Below are 12,218 nucleotides of genomic sequence, written 5' to 3'. Positions count from 1 at the left end.
TAGAAATCCTATCCGGGTTTATCCCACCCCCGTCCCCCGGATTTTTTTATCCGGGTTATATCCGGTCTATATCCGACCTTATCCTATCTTGGACCACCACCAAATACAGGATAGGATAAAACATATCATATCCTGACTTTTATCCGGTCAACCAAACGCAGCCTTAGGGTTTAATTGCATATAAAATTAGGGGTTAAAATAAAAATATTTTCATTAAATTACATTGCATATAGACATTAGGTGCATTTGAATTAATGGAGTCTATTAGACATATTTTTCTTGTTAAAATTTTTTTAAAAAAAAAATTCAAAAAGAAAAATTGGGGCCAGCTTGACCCGATTCGACTAGACCAGATCAGCTCGGCCTGGTCTTTCTCTCCTTTTACCTTTCTTGCGCGGGTCGGCCCAGTCACCTTTCCCTTTGGCCCGGCCCGCGACCCCTTTTCTTTTCCCTTTAGCGTTTCTTGGCAGTGGGAACCAGAGGGAGGCGTGAGCATACTAGAGCAGAGGAGGTCGACGCACTGCAGCAAGGGCAGAGGCCGTGCGACGCCGGGGGAGCAGAGGCTAGAGGTGTAGCCGTGGTCCCCGGGCTATCCTTTTCTCTCTTGGTGTTAAAAGGAAGTGGGGTGTTCGATGAACCAGGGGGGTTTTTTTTCGGAGAGAACAGAGAGAGTTTGAGAGGAAGAAGAAGACGAAGGAGAGACCGAGAAGAGAAACGGGAGGGTTCTAAGAGGAGAGCGCTCCGGTTCCTCCACTTGTGAGGATCGCCGGTAAATCTCTTCCCCCTCCTTGTGGTTCGGTCGTCATCGTCGGACACCCATCACGCCATCGCTTGCGGCCGTTGCAATTCGTCTTGGTCGATCAAGAACCAGAGGGACACCCAAGGAAGGACCGAAAGAGGAGAAGGCAAAGAGGACATACGATGGGGGAGCAACAGAAAAAGAACATCAAGACCCATCCCGCTCGCTGGAATAGCCATCCTCTTCGTCGAAGATCCACCCGCTGGTCGCCGTTTGCCACCACAGCGGATACCCAAACCAGGTAACCCTCGAAACACCCTGTTTTCTTCTCGGTTGTGGGGAGGTTGAGGCGTTGAGACTCCTCCGACGAAACTGGTCGAAATCGAGGCTATTTTGTGGCTAGTGAGGTTGTAACAGTCTGAATTTTCGATCCTTTTCCCGGGATTTAGGAAATGAATTTGACCAATGCACTATAGTGAGATCTCACCCGGGACCCGCCCATTCTCGGGATGCTAACCTTAGGGGTAAGGCTATTACGGGATTGAGTTTGCACGACCAAAGAACTCGACCTGGGTTTGATCTTCGACCATATGGATTGACGAGGGAATGTTTTGAGCCAACCGAAGCTGGTCTATTTGATTGATCGTGTCCAAAGGGCACTAGTGACAGACCCTCGTAATTATATGACAATCGAGGTCGTCCTGGGAAGAGTAAACTTAAACGTGATTTGACTTAGTGTCGGTCACGGGTCGAGAGCGCGTAATTCCAGGGAGCTACCCGTTAGCAAGAGATAAGCTAAAGTCGCGATTGTTCAATTTTAGTCATTTCTTAGAATTCGGGACCGGGAATCGAGAATTTTGAAAGTGACAATTTTGAGCGGCCGATGACGTTTTTGGCTTGGCCAACTTTGGGGCCACCCATTTCTGCAAAAAAATGGATTTCGGTTCGGGGCCGGAAAAATTACGGTTTTACCCCTATGGACACCGATGTTGGATTTTGAGGTCGTTTGAGGTTATTTTTCGAGGCTAGTGTCATTTTGGGGTGGCCACGTGCATTTAGAGTTGTTTCGGTCAAAAATTGGAATTTTGGCTCGGAAGTGAAAAATAATATTATTTTATTCTCAGGACTTTGCTGTCGATTTTCGAGGGCTTAAGAAGCTATTTTCGCGATTCCGACGCCATATTATGTTGACCACGCATATTTGGGGTTGATTGGGATAAAAATTGGAATTTCGCACCGGGACCGGAAAAATGACAATTTTGCCTCTGGGCCCGTTTCAGTTCCGAATTTTGGGAAATTATTTGGGATTATTATTATTGGTTTTTTCAGCTGCATTATTGGGCCTTGGACAATTTTGCCCCTCAATTATTGGATTGGGTTAAACTTAGACCGTCGGATCAAGGGTAAAATGGTCAAAGTGCGTAGGATCGCGACACGTGGCACTTGGGGCTGTCATATTTGACCAGCTGACTCTCTCTCTCTCTCTCTCCTCTCATTTCTGACCAGCTCTCTCTCTCTCCTCTCCCACGTTCTCTCCCTCTCCCTCTTGGTTTTTCTCTCTCGGCAAATGACGCCGGAGCTCGCCGCCGCCGCACCGGAGCTCGAACGACCGAGCCGCTGCCGCCACGACGTCCAGCCTCGCTGTACGTCGCCGTCCGTACGGATCCGTACAGTGTCCGTACGGGTGTCCGTACGTCGGCGTCCGTACGCCGGCGACGCCGCCGCTGCTGTTGCTGCTGTTCTGTTCCACACCGTTCCAGCTCCGTTCTGTCTCGCTTTTTAGGTAAGTGTTTTCCCCAAATGTCATTTAGGACCTCGGGTATTTCTAGGCCCGTTTAGGACTCGATTTAGGCATTTTAGGGGTTGTTTTTGTGGTTATTTCGGGACTGAATCGAAAGCTGGAAATTGGTTTGTCGTGGACTGATTTGGCGATGAAATTTCGAGGTTTAGGAGGCTGAGTTAAGGCTGTGATGTTGCGGATTGATCGGGATGAAATTGGGTGCAGAAAATACTGTTTGCTGGCTGTGATATGCCGTGTGATGTGCTGTGAGTGGCTGTTCGATACGCGGTTAGTACCATTAGGACCGGCTCGTAATTTTATGAAAGTGCCGTGAAGAGCCGGGAGTGAGATACGGTGATTTTGAGGGCGAAAAAGACTGATTGATGGCTGTGATGTGTGGTTTTAGGTGCTGTGGGGTGCTGTTTGTCGTGTGGTTGGTACTGTTAGGTCCGGCCCGAGATTTTGTGAAATTGCTGTGAAGGGCCTGAACTGATTTGATAACGTTTGGGTGTGGAGAAATGCCAGTTTGTGTGTTGATCGTATGTGTTGTGATATGACTGTATGGTTGTTGGCTGATTTAGGATTGTGCTTGGGCTGATTGTGGACTGGCCATGTGTCGCGTGTGTGTGGCCGTGAAGTGTGGTGGTGTGGTAGTGCATTCGCGTATTGTATTCGCATGCCAACAATGTGTGATTGGGTAGTGTGTTCGTGTGACGAGAATGAGAAATTGTGAAATGTGTGTGTGAAATGTGTATGTTTGGCCGTGTGTTTGTTGGTCGTGTGTAAGTGTGGTTTGAGTGGAGCGAGGATATGGAAATGTGGTTTGGTTGGAAAGGTCCGTCTTAAGGGTGTACGTTACGCGGGATGATGCCGTCCCTGACGAGGTGACGATGCCCGGCCTGACGAGGTGTCGATGCCTGACGTGGTCAGAAGACCGTTGGCCTGATGCGTTTTACGCGGGCGCGGTAGAAGGAAAGTGTGTGTAGGATTCCGTCCTGAGGCGTGTACGTTTACGCGGGACGATGCCGTCCTTGACGAGGTGACGATGCCCGGCCCGACGGGGTGACGATGCCTGACGAGGTCAGAAGACCGTTGGCCTGATGCGTTTTACGCGGGCGCGGTAGTGGTGGAAGAGTTGAGAATGAGCGGGAATTGGCTTGAGGAGCGAGGTTTGAGAAAGTGACGCATGGTGTGAGTGGTGTACGAGTGTGTTTGTATCGCGTGATGTGATGCTTAATTATGGGGTAAAAACTGCTAGGCACGATATGGGACGTGCCCAAGTGGGTTTTATCTTATAATTGAGACACGCGCGCGTCTGTGATTTATTGCTGTGGTATATTGATTGTGTTATTGTCTAACGTGCAGGAACGTGTAAGATGGATTCCAGGTAGGTTCGTGTGTGGTTGGTAGTTTGATTGATCGTTGCATGTTATGCGTGTTTTCGTCTGGCGGTACGTGAGTGCCTACGTGGGGTTTGGGGTTGTACACTTATTGAGATTCGTCTCACGATTGTATAACCGCCAATTTCAGACCCTCAGCCCTAAACCCGGGAAGTGCGCCTTTTCTTTTTTTGAAAGTCCGGGGAACTGCTGTTGGTGCCCAGTGAAGCTGCAGGTGAGTTCCAGAGATTCAAACCAGAAATTCAGAAGCAAAATGGAAGAGGGCGACCCTTAGGTTTTTCCCTAGGGTGTTTTAGGGGTTGTATAACTTGGGTTATCCGATAGTGAAGTTAAGATAACCAAACCCCTGAACTTTTGTTTAAACGGTGGCTGAGGATGTTAGTCTGTATTTATGTCTGTAATATGATGTTTGTATATTTGGTGTTGTATGAATATGTGGTTGCTGGATTGTTCTGTTGTTCTACCCCGTTGTCGTCATTATTTGTCCGGGGTTTTGTTTTTCGCTTCCGCATGTGTTTCTGATGTTTGGGATTGGGTCGGTGATGTTCCTGGGACGTCGCAATAATTCGACCGGAGCGGGATGTCGCGAGCTCGATGGGGTTCGGGGCGTGATGGAGGTCCATTTAAAGTGTAACATACCATGTCTAAGTCGAATGTTGCATAAAACCCGAGCTAGAAGCCTCTACTCTAGTTGCACACTCCCTGCTCGATAAAAGGTCTCAATGAAACAATATAGGCTTAGGGCGTCGGATTTGTTTGAGATGATTGTTAGTGTTCATTGTAAACTGAGCCTGGTTGGTGGTAAAATATGGTCTCTTAGATCTTTAAATTTCACGTTTAGGTCAAAAACCATGCTGATTCTCAGTGTTAAGCTCTGGGTTTGAACTCGCATGCCATCTGTTCGACAAAATGCTCGAGAGAGCTCCGAATCTGTTTTTGCAAAATCGACATTCTAAAACTTTGTCATGCACATGGTGTTCTAATATTGTCATTGACGCCATGCTTCCTTTTCTTGCCATGTGATTTCGTCGTGATCCACGCTCCGCTCGAGTCGACCATGCATCACCTTCGCCGATGATCCCCATGGTCAAGAGTTAGCCGTCTTAATCTCCAGTTGTTTCACTTTGATGTGTGTAGGTATGATTTTTTTTTTTTTGCTGAGGGGGCTGCTGTTTGAATGATTTGGTGACTATATAAAGCAAAACAAAAGGTGAGAAAGCCGCTCTTGGTATGGGCCATTTGGTGGCGGCAGTTTTGGCGGTCGTAGAGGGGTGAGCCAACGACGGCTGTGGTGGCCGGAGGCAGGATGAGAGTCCCATATGGGCTTTCGGTGTCGGCAGAGCCCGTTGGTGGCCAGGGAGTGTGCGGCGGTGGCATCCTGGTGCGGCCTCAGTTGGAAGCGTGAAACCTCGGGCATGAAGGGCCCTTCGGTGAAGAACACATGAAGAAGAAGAAGTTCTGGGGAGAAGACGTCTAGAAGGAAAAAATTAAAAGAAAAATTAGAAAAGAAAAAGAAACAAAATAAAGGGGGAAAAAGAGAAACAAAAAAATCAGAAAAGAAAATAGAAAAAGGGATCCCGGGCGGGTCGAAGAGAGTCGGGTCAGATAGTCGGGCGGATCGGGTCAGGGGGCCCCGTCCGAAGTTTTCATTTTATTATTTAAAATATTAAAATAATAAAAAATATTAAAAATTCCAAAAAAATTCGAAAATGTTTATAAATCCAAAAAATATTTAAAAATTTTAAAAATAAAAAAATCAGAAAAAATCCAAAAAATTAGGAAATATTCAGAAATCAGTTTTTGGCTTAATTTCACTAGATTTTGGGTTAAAAAAACTCACAAAAAAATGAAAAATAAGTAAAACCCTCTAAAAAATTTCCAAAAATCGGATAAGCCATTAGGGCTTTATCTTAAGGCTTTTGATTGCATTTTCTTTTTAGAGACGATGCTAACTCGCTGATTGTTTATTTTCTTCATGATTATCTTGATGCGTACTTTTAATACATTGATTGTTACTTTCTATTTTTAGAACGGTTAGGTGGAATATTAGCATTTTCGATAGGCTGCCCGATACATTAGTTTGCGCACATTCAAGTAGGTATCGAAAGAGCACTAGTGTAATCAAGTTTTCGAATTTTAGAATCCGTGATTTTCGCTCGTATCGAGACGACACTCCCGCGTCTTGATCAGGGTTTCTAGCCGACCCTTGATCATGGTTAGTGGCGACTCCAATCAAATGCGTAAATTAGACAATTCTCGTCACGCGAGATATGAGGCTCGGGAGTGCCTCAGTCATTGGGTTAATGAACCATTTGGTTTGTCTGTCATACGAACCGATCATTGTTCATATCCATCGACAAATACTTCTTGGCCTAACCCGATCTTGGCCGGGGGTAGGTTGCGACAAGGAAAAAGACGAAAATACCCATGGGTCAAAGTATTATGAGGTAAATGTGTGTCACAAGTGGCATAGTTTGAGATTTTTCGTGTCACAAAAAAAGTTCAGGATAAATTTGTCACAAATGGCATAGTTTGGGATTTTTCGTGTTACAAAAAAATGTTCAGGATAAATTTATCACAAGTGACATAATTTGGGATTTTTGGTGGTATTTTCCCTTTATCGCTGTAGGAAAATAGGCCTTAATTCAGAATTTTTTTTACTAGAAGTTCGTAATAGCTCCTTAAACATTGGAATTTAAAGAAATATGATTAATTTGGGGGGCCGATCTTTATGGATCTATACGTAAACTTTTGTTTTCCGTACTCGGACCTTAATTGAAATTTCAAGAAGTTGGGGGACTAGGAGTAAAATCGCCCATGTCGGGAATATAGTTCCTGTTTTTTTTTCCCTTTTATTTTTTGAATTAGTGTATAAAGTTCCTGTTTTAACTTATGTTTAACTTGTTATTACATAGCAATGGGGTTCTCACCGCATCTAGCGGAACAACAAAGTTCAAGGACCCGAACTGAATATAAACTAGGAATTGAACCGTTAGGTGAATGGCTGAATCGAACCGATTCGCGACCCAAACCGAATATAAACCATGCTTTGGTTTTTGATTGGTTCGGTTCGAATTTCCGGAACAACAGAGTCAAGAATGGGTCCATATAGAAACACTAGACGCTTTCCATATCGTGTGACTAGCCCGTGAATTTACATCTTGATATTTTATGCCTAGTCTTTCTGTAATAATAAAGCATACCCAGTGATTTCTACATGGCATTACATCTCTAATCTCTCTAGACAATAAAGTCGTTACTTAAGGGACGTTGGCGATTTAGGTCGCTTGAGAATTCTACATGGCACTGTATCTCTAATCTCTCTAGACAATAAACACGAGGCATGCGTCTATTCCTCTTTCTCTCCTAATTACCGTACTTACTCTGTTTTCTTTTCTATATTACTAGTAACTAAGCGCCAATCCATGCGTTGAACGGACCAAAATTAAAGGATGAAATTCTCAATAAATAGAAACAAGATCAGAAATTACATCATTATATAGATGTAAAACAAGTCAACACTTGAAAAGAAAAAAAAAGGACCCCCACGATTGCCAAATACATGTTTAATGCGTATATATTACACTCATACGCATACTTAGTCATCGAGTTACCTTCCACGTAAACTTATAACAAGAAGACAGATATTTAACACTTGGAGAGATTAAGGTTGCATATCTCTCATTTTAATCATCTAAGAACTGGTCGAAAGAGAAAAATTGACTATCAAGATTTGAAACTATGTTGTAGCACAATAGCCACCAATATGTCCTATTCAATCCAATTTCGTCTCTTTAAAAAGAAAATTTGGTCGAAAGAGCAATCATAAAAAATAAAAGAGCTGCAAATATATTAATGATGACACGAAAGAAAAATAATTTACATTGCTACAAGCACTCAGTTTGTAATATCGACACGAATGAAATCAAAGAAGAAGAATTTTCAAGTTATTGCCTTTGATACTTTATGTTAAGAATTAGTGCACAATCACAAAGAAATAGCGAGTAAAAGTAAAAAGAAGAAATTGAGACACGAGATTTTATCCTGATTCACCCTTAAACTAGAGCTACAACTAGGAGAAGATTCAACTATAATTAGCACATCGCATCTCTCTATTATATCATCCAATTACAAGAGAAATTGTTCTCCAGTGGCTCTGGTACTATTTCATCTTATTCTTTTGGAGTGGTGATTAGAAACATCTATAGCTCTAGGGACCTTTATGTAATTTAACATTCTTTAATCGCCATTATAGGAGAAATAGTATGTCATATATTCTTGATTTAGTTGTTTTCTTGATATAAATATTCTTTTATTTATGGAATTTTAGATTTTATTAACTCATACCTAGACCCATCAAACGGGTGGGTCGGGTTGGGTTTAGGTTGGGTTGACTATGGTCCGACCCGTAGATGACCCATTTTCATGTAATGTAAATATAGTGACCCATACCCGACCCGATATGTACTCGATACATATCCGACCCTTATCCGACCCAACTCATACTACCAGAACACATTAATATTCTAGGAAAACTCATACCCACCCATTTAATCCACTTTAAACTCTTAACATATATACGTTATTTGATTTTTTTTATTATTTGTAATTTATGTCTAAATATTTTCATGAACGATCGAAATTTTTTTTATTCATTAATTTTATAAGCGATATAAATAATTAATTTTAAAATTTTTTAAAAATTATTTGATTTTCGTGAAATAAACAAAGCCAAAACATATCGAATGCACCAAATTTCGCGGGTACTGTTCACTCGGGCAGAAATGCTCTCTTCTGTGGTTCTCGCTGGTACTGTTCACCCGCCGGAGTGAGGTGGATTCCGGCTGATTCAGGCGGCGATTGGAGCTGAGTCTTGGTGACAAGGTCCATTGGGCTCCCTTCGTCCTCCCTTCCAAAGGAATCCTCTTCCTTTTCAGTGTTGAGGACGCATTTCCAGATCTGAATCTGTTCTTCTGGTTTGAATCTCCTTCGCGGTTACTGTTCATCCGACGAAGTGAGGTGGATTCCGGCTGTTTCCGGTCGTGATTGGAGCTGGTTGTTGAAGGCAAGGTCCCTTGGGCTCCCTTCTTCCTTCCCCCCCAAAGAATTCTACTTCTGTTTCAGTTTAGTGGGCGGATTACCAGACCTGAAATTCCTTTGGTGGTGTTCTTTCGCTGGTTCTGTTCTCCCGATTCTAAGGCTAGATTTTCATATCTGTATTGCTCGTCTTCTTCGCTGAATCAGACCAAGCTGAGCACTCTCTCTGCCATCCCTTCCTGAAGGTAATTCTCTGGTTGGAGTGGAAGTTGTGCGTGTGGTAGTTGCATTTATGCTGGTGCGTAGGATACCTGCTGGAATTATTGCTTGTTCTGGTTTCCTGATGTTGGGTTGACTGGTTGGTGGTAGTGGTGTGATCCCTCTGGAGGAGGATACAATGTCTGAACCATCCCCTGTTATAGCAACTGAACCCCCTGTTGAGGAAGGCCATCAGACGGTTGTAGGTTCTGAAGTGAGCAGAATGCCTGGAAATGAAAATGCTGCTTCCTTTAAGACAGCTGAGCCTAGGGGGAAAGCGGTTGCTTTCACTAGAAAAAGCCCCCCTTCTGGTTCCAGACCTGACCATAAAGGGAATGCTAGGCGTAGTCGCAGCAGAGGTCGTTCCAAAAGTCGGCATACCCCTAGACATGCCCACATTGCTAGCCCTCCTGCTGGTACCGATCTTAGAACACTTGCTGCAGGCCACGCCAATAAGGAGAGGCCGAGATCAAGCACTCAACTTGCTCCTGCTCAGGCGTCCAGATCTTGGGCTAATGTGGCTAAGGCCTTGACAAAAGGGTACAACCTGGCATATGTCCCTCCCTTGGTTGAAAATGGTGAGATCATTGTCGACATAACACCCGAGGTTCTTCGCCGAGAGAGTCCGAGGTGGCTGGAATGCCTAGTCGGTCACTACATAGGGAAGAAAGTCCCTTTTAAGTTGACTGAAGAGGCTATAAAAAAGTCCTGGGGCGACCAAGTAGTCGATGTTAAATTGCATGAGAATGGTTTTTACTTTCTCCGTGTTCCTAATGCTGAATTTCGCAAGAAGATCCTAGATATGGGGCCGGTATCAATTTTTAGTTGCACCTTACTTCTTCAGCAGTGGCATCCAAAAATGACACTTAAGAAGGGCAAGCCGGATTCAATCCCGTGTAGGTCAAGCTAAGGGACATCCCCTTCTCCTCCGGTCTCCGGCGGGCATTGGGCGCATTGCTAGTGCAATCGGCAAACCACTTTATGTGGATGCACAAACCGAACAATGCTCGTAATATCCTATGCCCGAGTATGCATAGAGATTTCAGCCACTAGTCCTCGACTGGAGTCCGTCAAGTTCAGGTGGGATGGTGAAGTAAACTCGATAAGTGTTGAATATGAATGGAAACCGCTTGTATGCCCATCGTGCGGAATTTTTGGCCACAAACCGGAACTAAGGGCTTTGATTGTGCCCTCATCGATCGAATCCCGACAGAGCCTCGCCTCTCGGTCCCAAGCGGCGAGACGACCGGACTTTTGGTCGGGAGGAAAAAGGTAATTCATCTTCTCGCTCTACCCTCGTAACAGGCAACACACCCCATATCGCAACATGGACGTAGAGGTTCCTCCCTCTCCTACCGCAGGTCGATTGTCCTCCGCCATCTGTTGTGGACTCGGTTCTTGAACCGGACCCGGTCGAATCGACTCGATCAACTCCAAGAACCTTGAGACGGTGTCCCGGCCCTTCTTCTTCTCGGTGTCCAAGCAAGCACTCTGGTTCGGCCAGACTGGATTCCTCCCCTGCCCGTGCCCACAGCCCCGGTGTGTCCAAAACGCACTGGCCTTCCCTCGGCGCATGGTTTGCATCCCGCTCATGACCAGGACTCGCTTAGGCTCGTTTCGAACTTCCCGGAAGGACCTAACGCAGCTGACACTCCCCTTGGCTGCCCCCGGTCCTTAAGGACGTCTTCAACAGCAACTTAAGGACTTTGATATTAATTCTCATACGTCCTCTGCAGATTCTTCTAGCTCACACGCCGGGGGAGAAAATAGTGACTCGGAAGAACAATTGGAGGGAGATCCGACTGTTATTTCCCCCCCCCCCCCCAACTACACGTTCTCGAACCTTGGCTTCCCAAACTGCGGAGGATCCATCCAAGGCCCCCATGGGGCCGATCCCTAGCATAAGCTGCCTCGGTATGATCCCCGGCCCGTCCTCCTCAAAGAAGAAAGATAAGAAGAGGAGGTCTAGGAGATCTCGGAGATAATATCTCTTATCCCTGTAATGTTTTTTGGTATTTGGAACATAAGGGGACTAGTAGGTCCCCTAAGACAAGCGGAAATTCGTACCTTTATCAGGGTCAACCGCCTCTCTTGTATCGGTATCATCGAAACTAAAGTTAAAGACTCTCTTTTTGATGGGATCTCGCGAGGTTTATGTGGTAACTGGCGCTGGAAAGCTAACTACGATTCTTCTCCCCTTGGTAGGATTTGGTTTGGCTGGAACCCTGATGAGCTGGAAACTAGTTTTCTATACTCTTCCGACCACCTAATCCATGTTCAGCTTAGGCTCCTGAATATGAATAAACTTTGCCTCTTTACAATTGTTTATGGCGAGCATTCTTTTGTTAAACGGCGTCCGTTATGGACTGACCTTGTTTCTATCTCCTCTTGCGACTTACCGTGGGTTGTTGCCGGGGATTTTAATGCAATTAGAGATCCTACTGATAGAGTGGGTAGCACTACTCCCTGGATCCCGGCTTTCGATGAATTTGGGGAGTGTCAAAACCAGGCGGGGTTGGACGATATTCGATATGTGGGGTTTAGATACACTTGGACCCATTCTTCTGGTGATAGTCGAAAACTCCGCAAGATTGATCGAGTACTCGCAAATGACACATGGATGCAACAGTTCTCCTTCTCGGAAGTCAGTTTTCTTTCTCCTGGGATTTCAGACCACTCTCCCATGGTGGTAAAAATTCTTTCGCCACTTAATTCCAAGAAACCATTTAAGTTTTACAATTTCTGGACTTCTCATCCCAATTTCTTGGAACTTGTGAAGCAAGCTTGGGATACACAGGTAGTCGGTACACCTATGTATATTATTTGTTGTAAACTGCGAGTGCTTAAACAGAAGTTGAAACAACTAAACAAGAGTTTCTTTTCTGACATCTCTATAAGAACCGATCAACTTAGATATGATCTCTATACCGTTCAGGCGGCCCTTGAGCAACACCCTTTTGACCGGAGGCTCCAAGATAGAGAAGCGGAGCTCACACGATCCTTT

The 12,218-nt window shown here is 44.8% G+C and overlaps 1 long non-coding RNA gene across 1 annotated transcript; it reads left to right on the top strand.

Moving 5' to 3' along the window:
- The first annotated feature begins 852 nt into the window (after nt 1–852).
- On the top strand, nt 853–4,889 carry LOC130134868 (uncharacterized). Its single transcript, XR_008814384.1, has 2 exons — nt 853–1,146; nt 4,537–4,889. It is a non-coding gene; the product is annotated as an uncharacterized LOC130134868 (long non-coding RNA).
- The last annotated feature ends 7,329 nt before the right edge of the window (nt 4,890–12,218 follow it).

Source organism: Syzygium oleosum, unplaced genomic scaffold (assembly GCF_021117445.2).
Source record: "Syzygium oleosum isolate NSW1041296 unplaced genomic scaffold, Sole_v2.1 Sole_v2.24, whole genome shotgun sequence".
NCBI classification, from domain to species: Eukaryota; Viridiplantae; Streptophyta; class Magnoliopsida; order Myrtales; family Myrtaceae; genus Syzygium; species Syzygium oleosum.
Note: the sequence above shows the minus strand (reverse complement) of the source record. Positions and strands in the feature narration are given on the sequence as shown.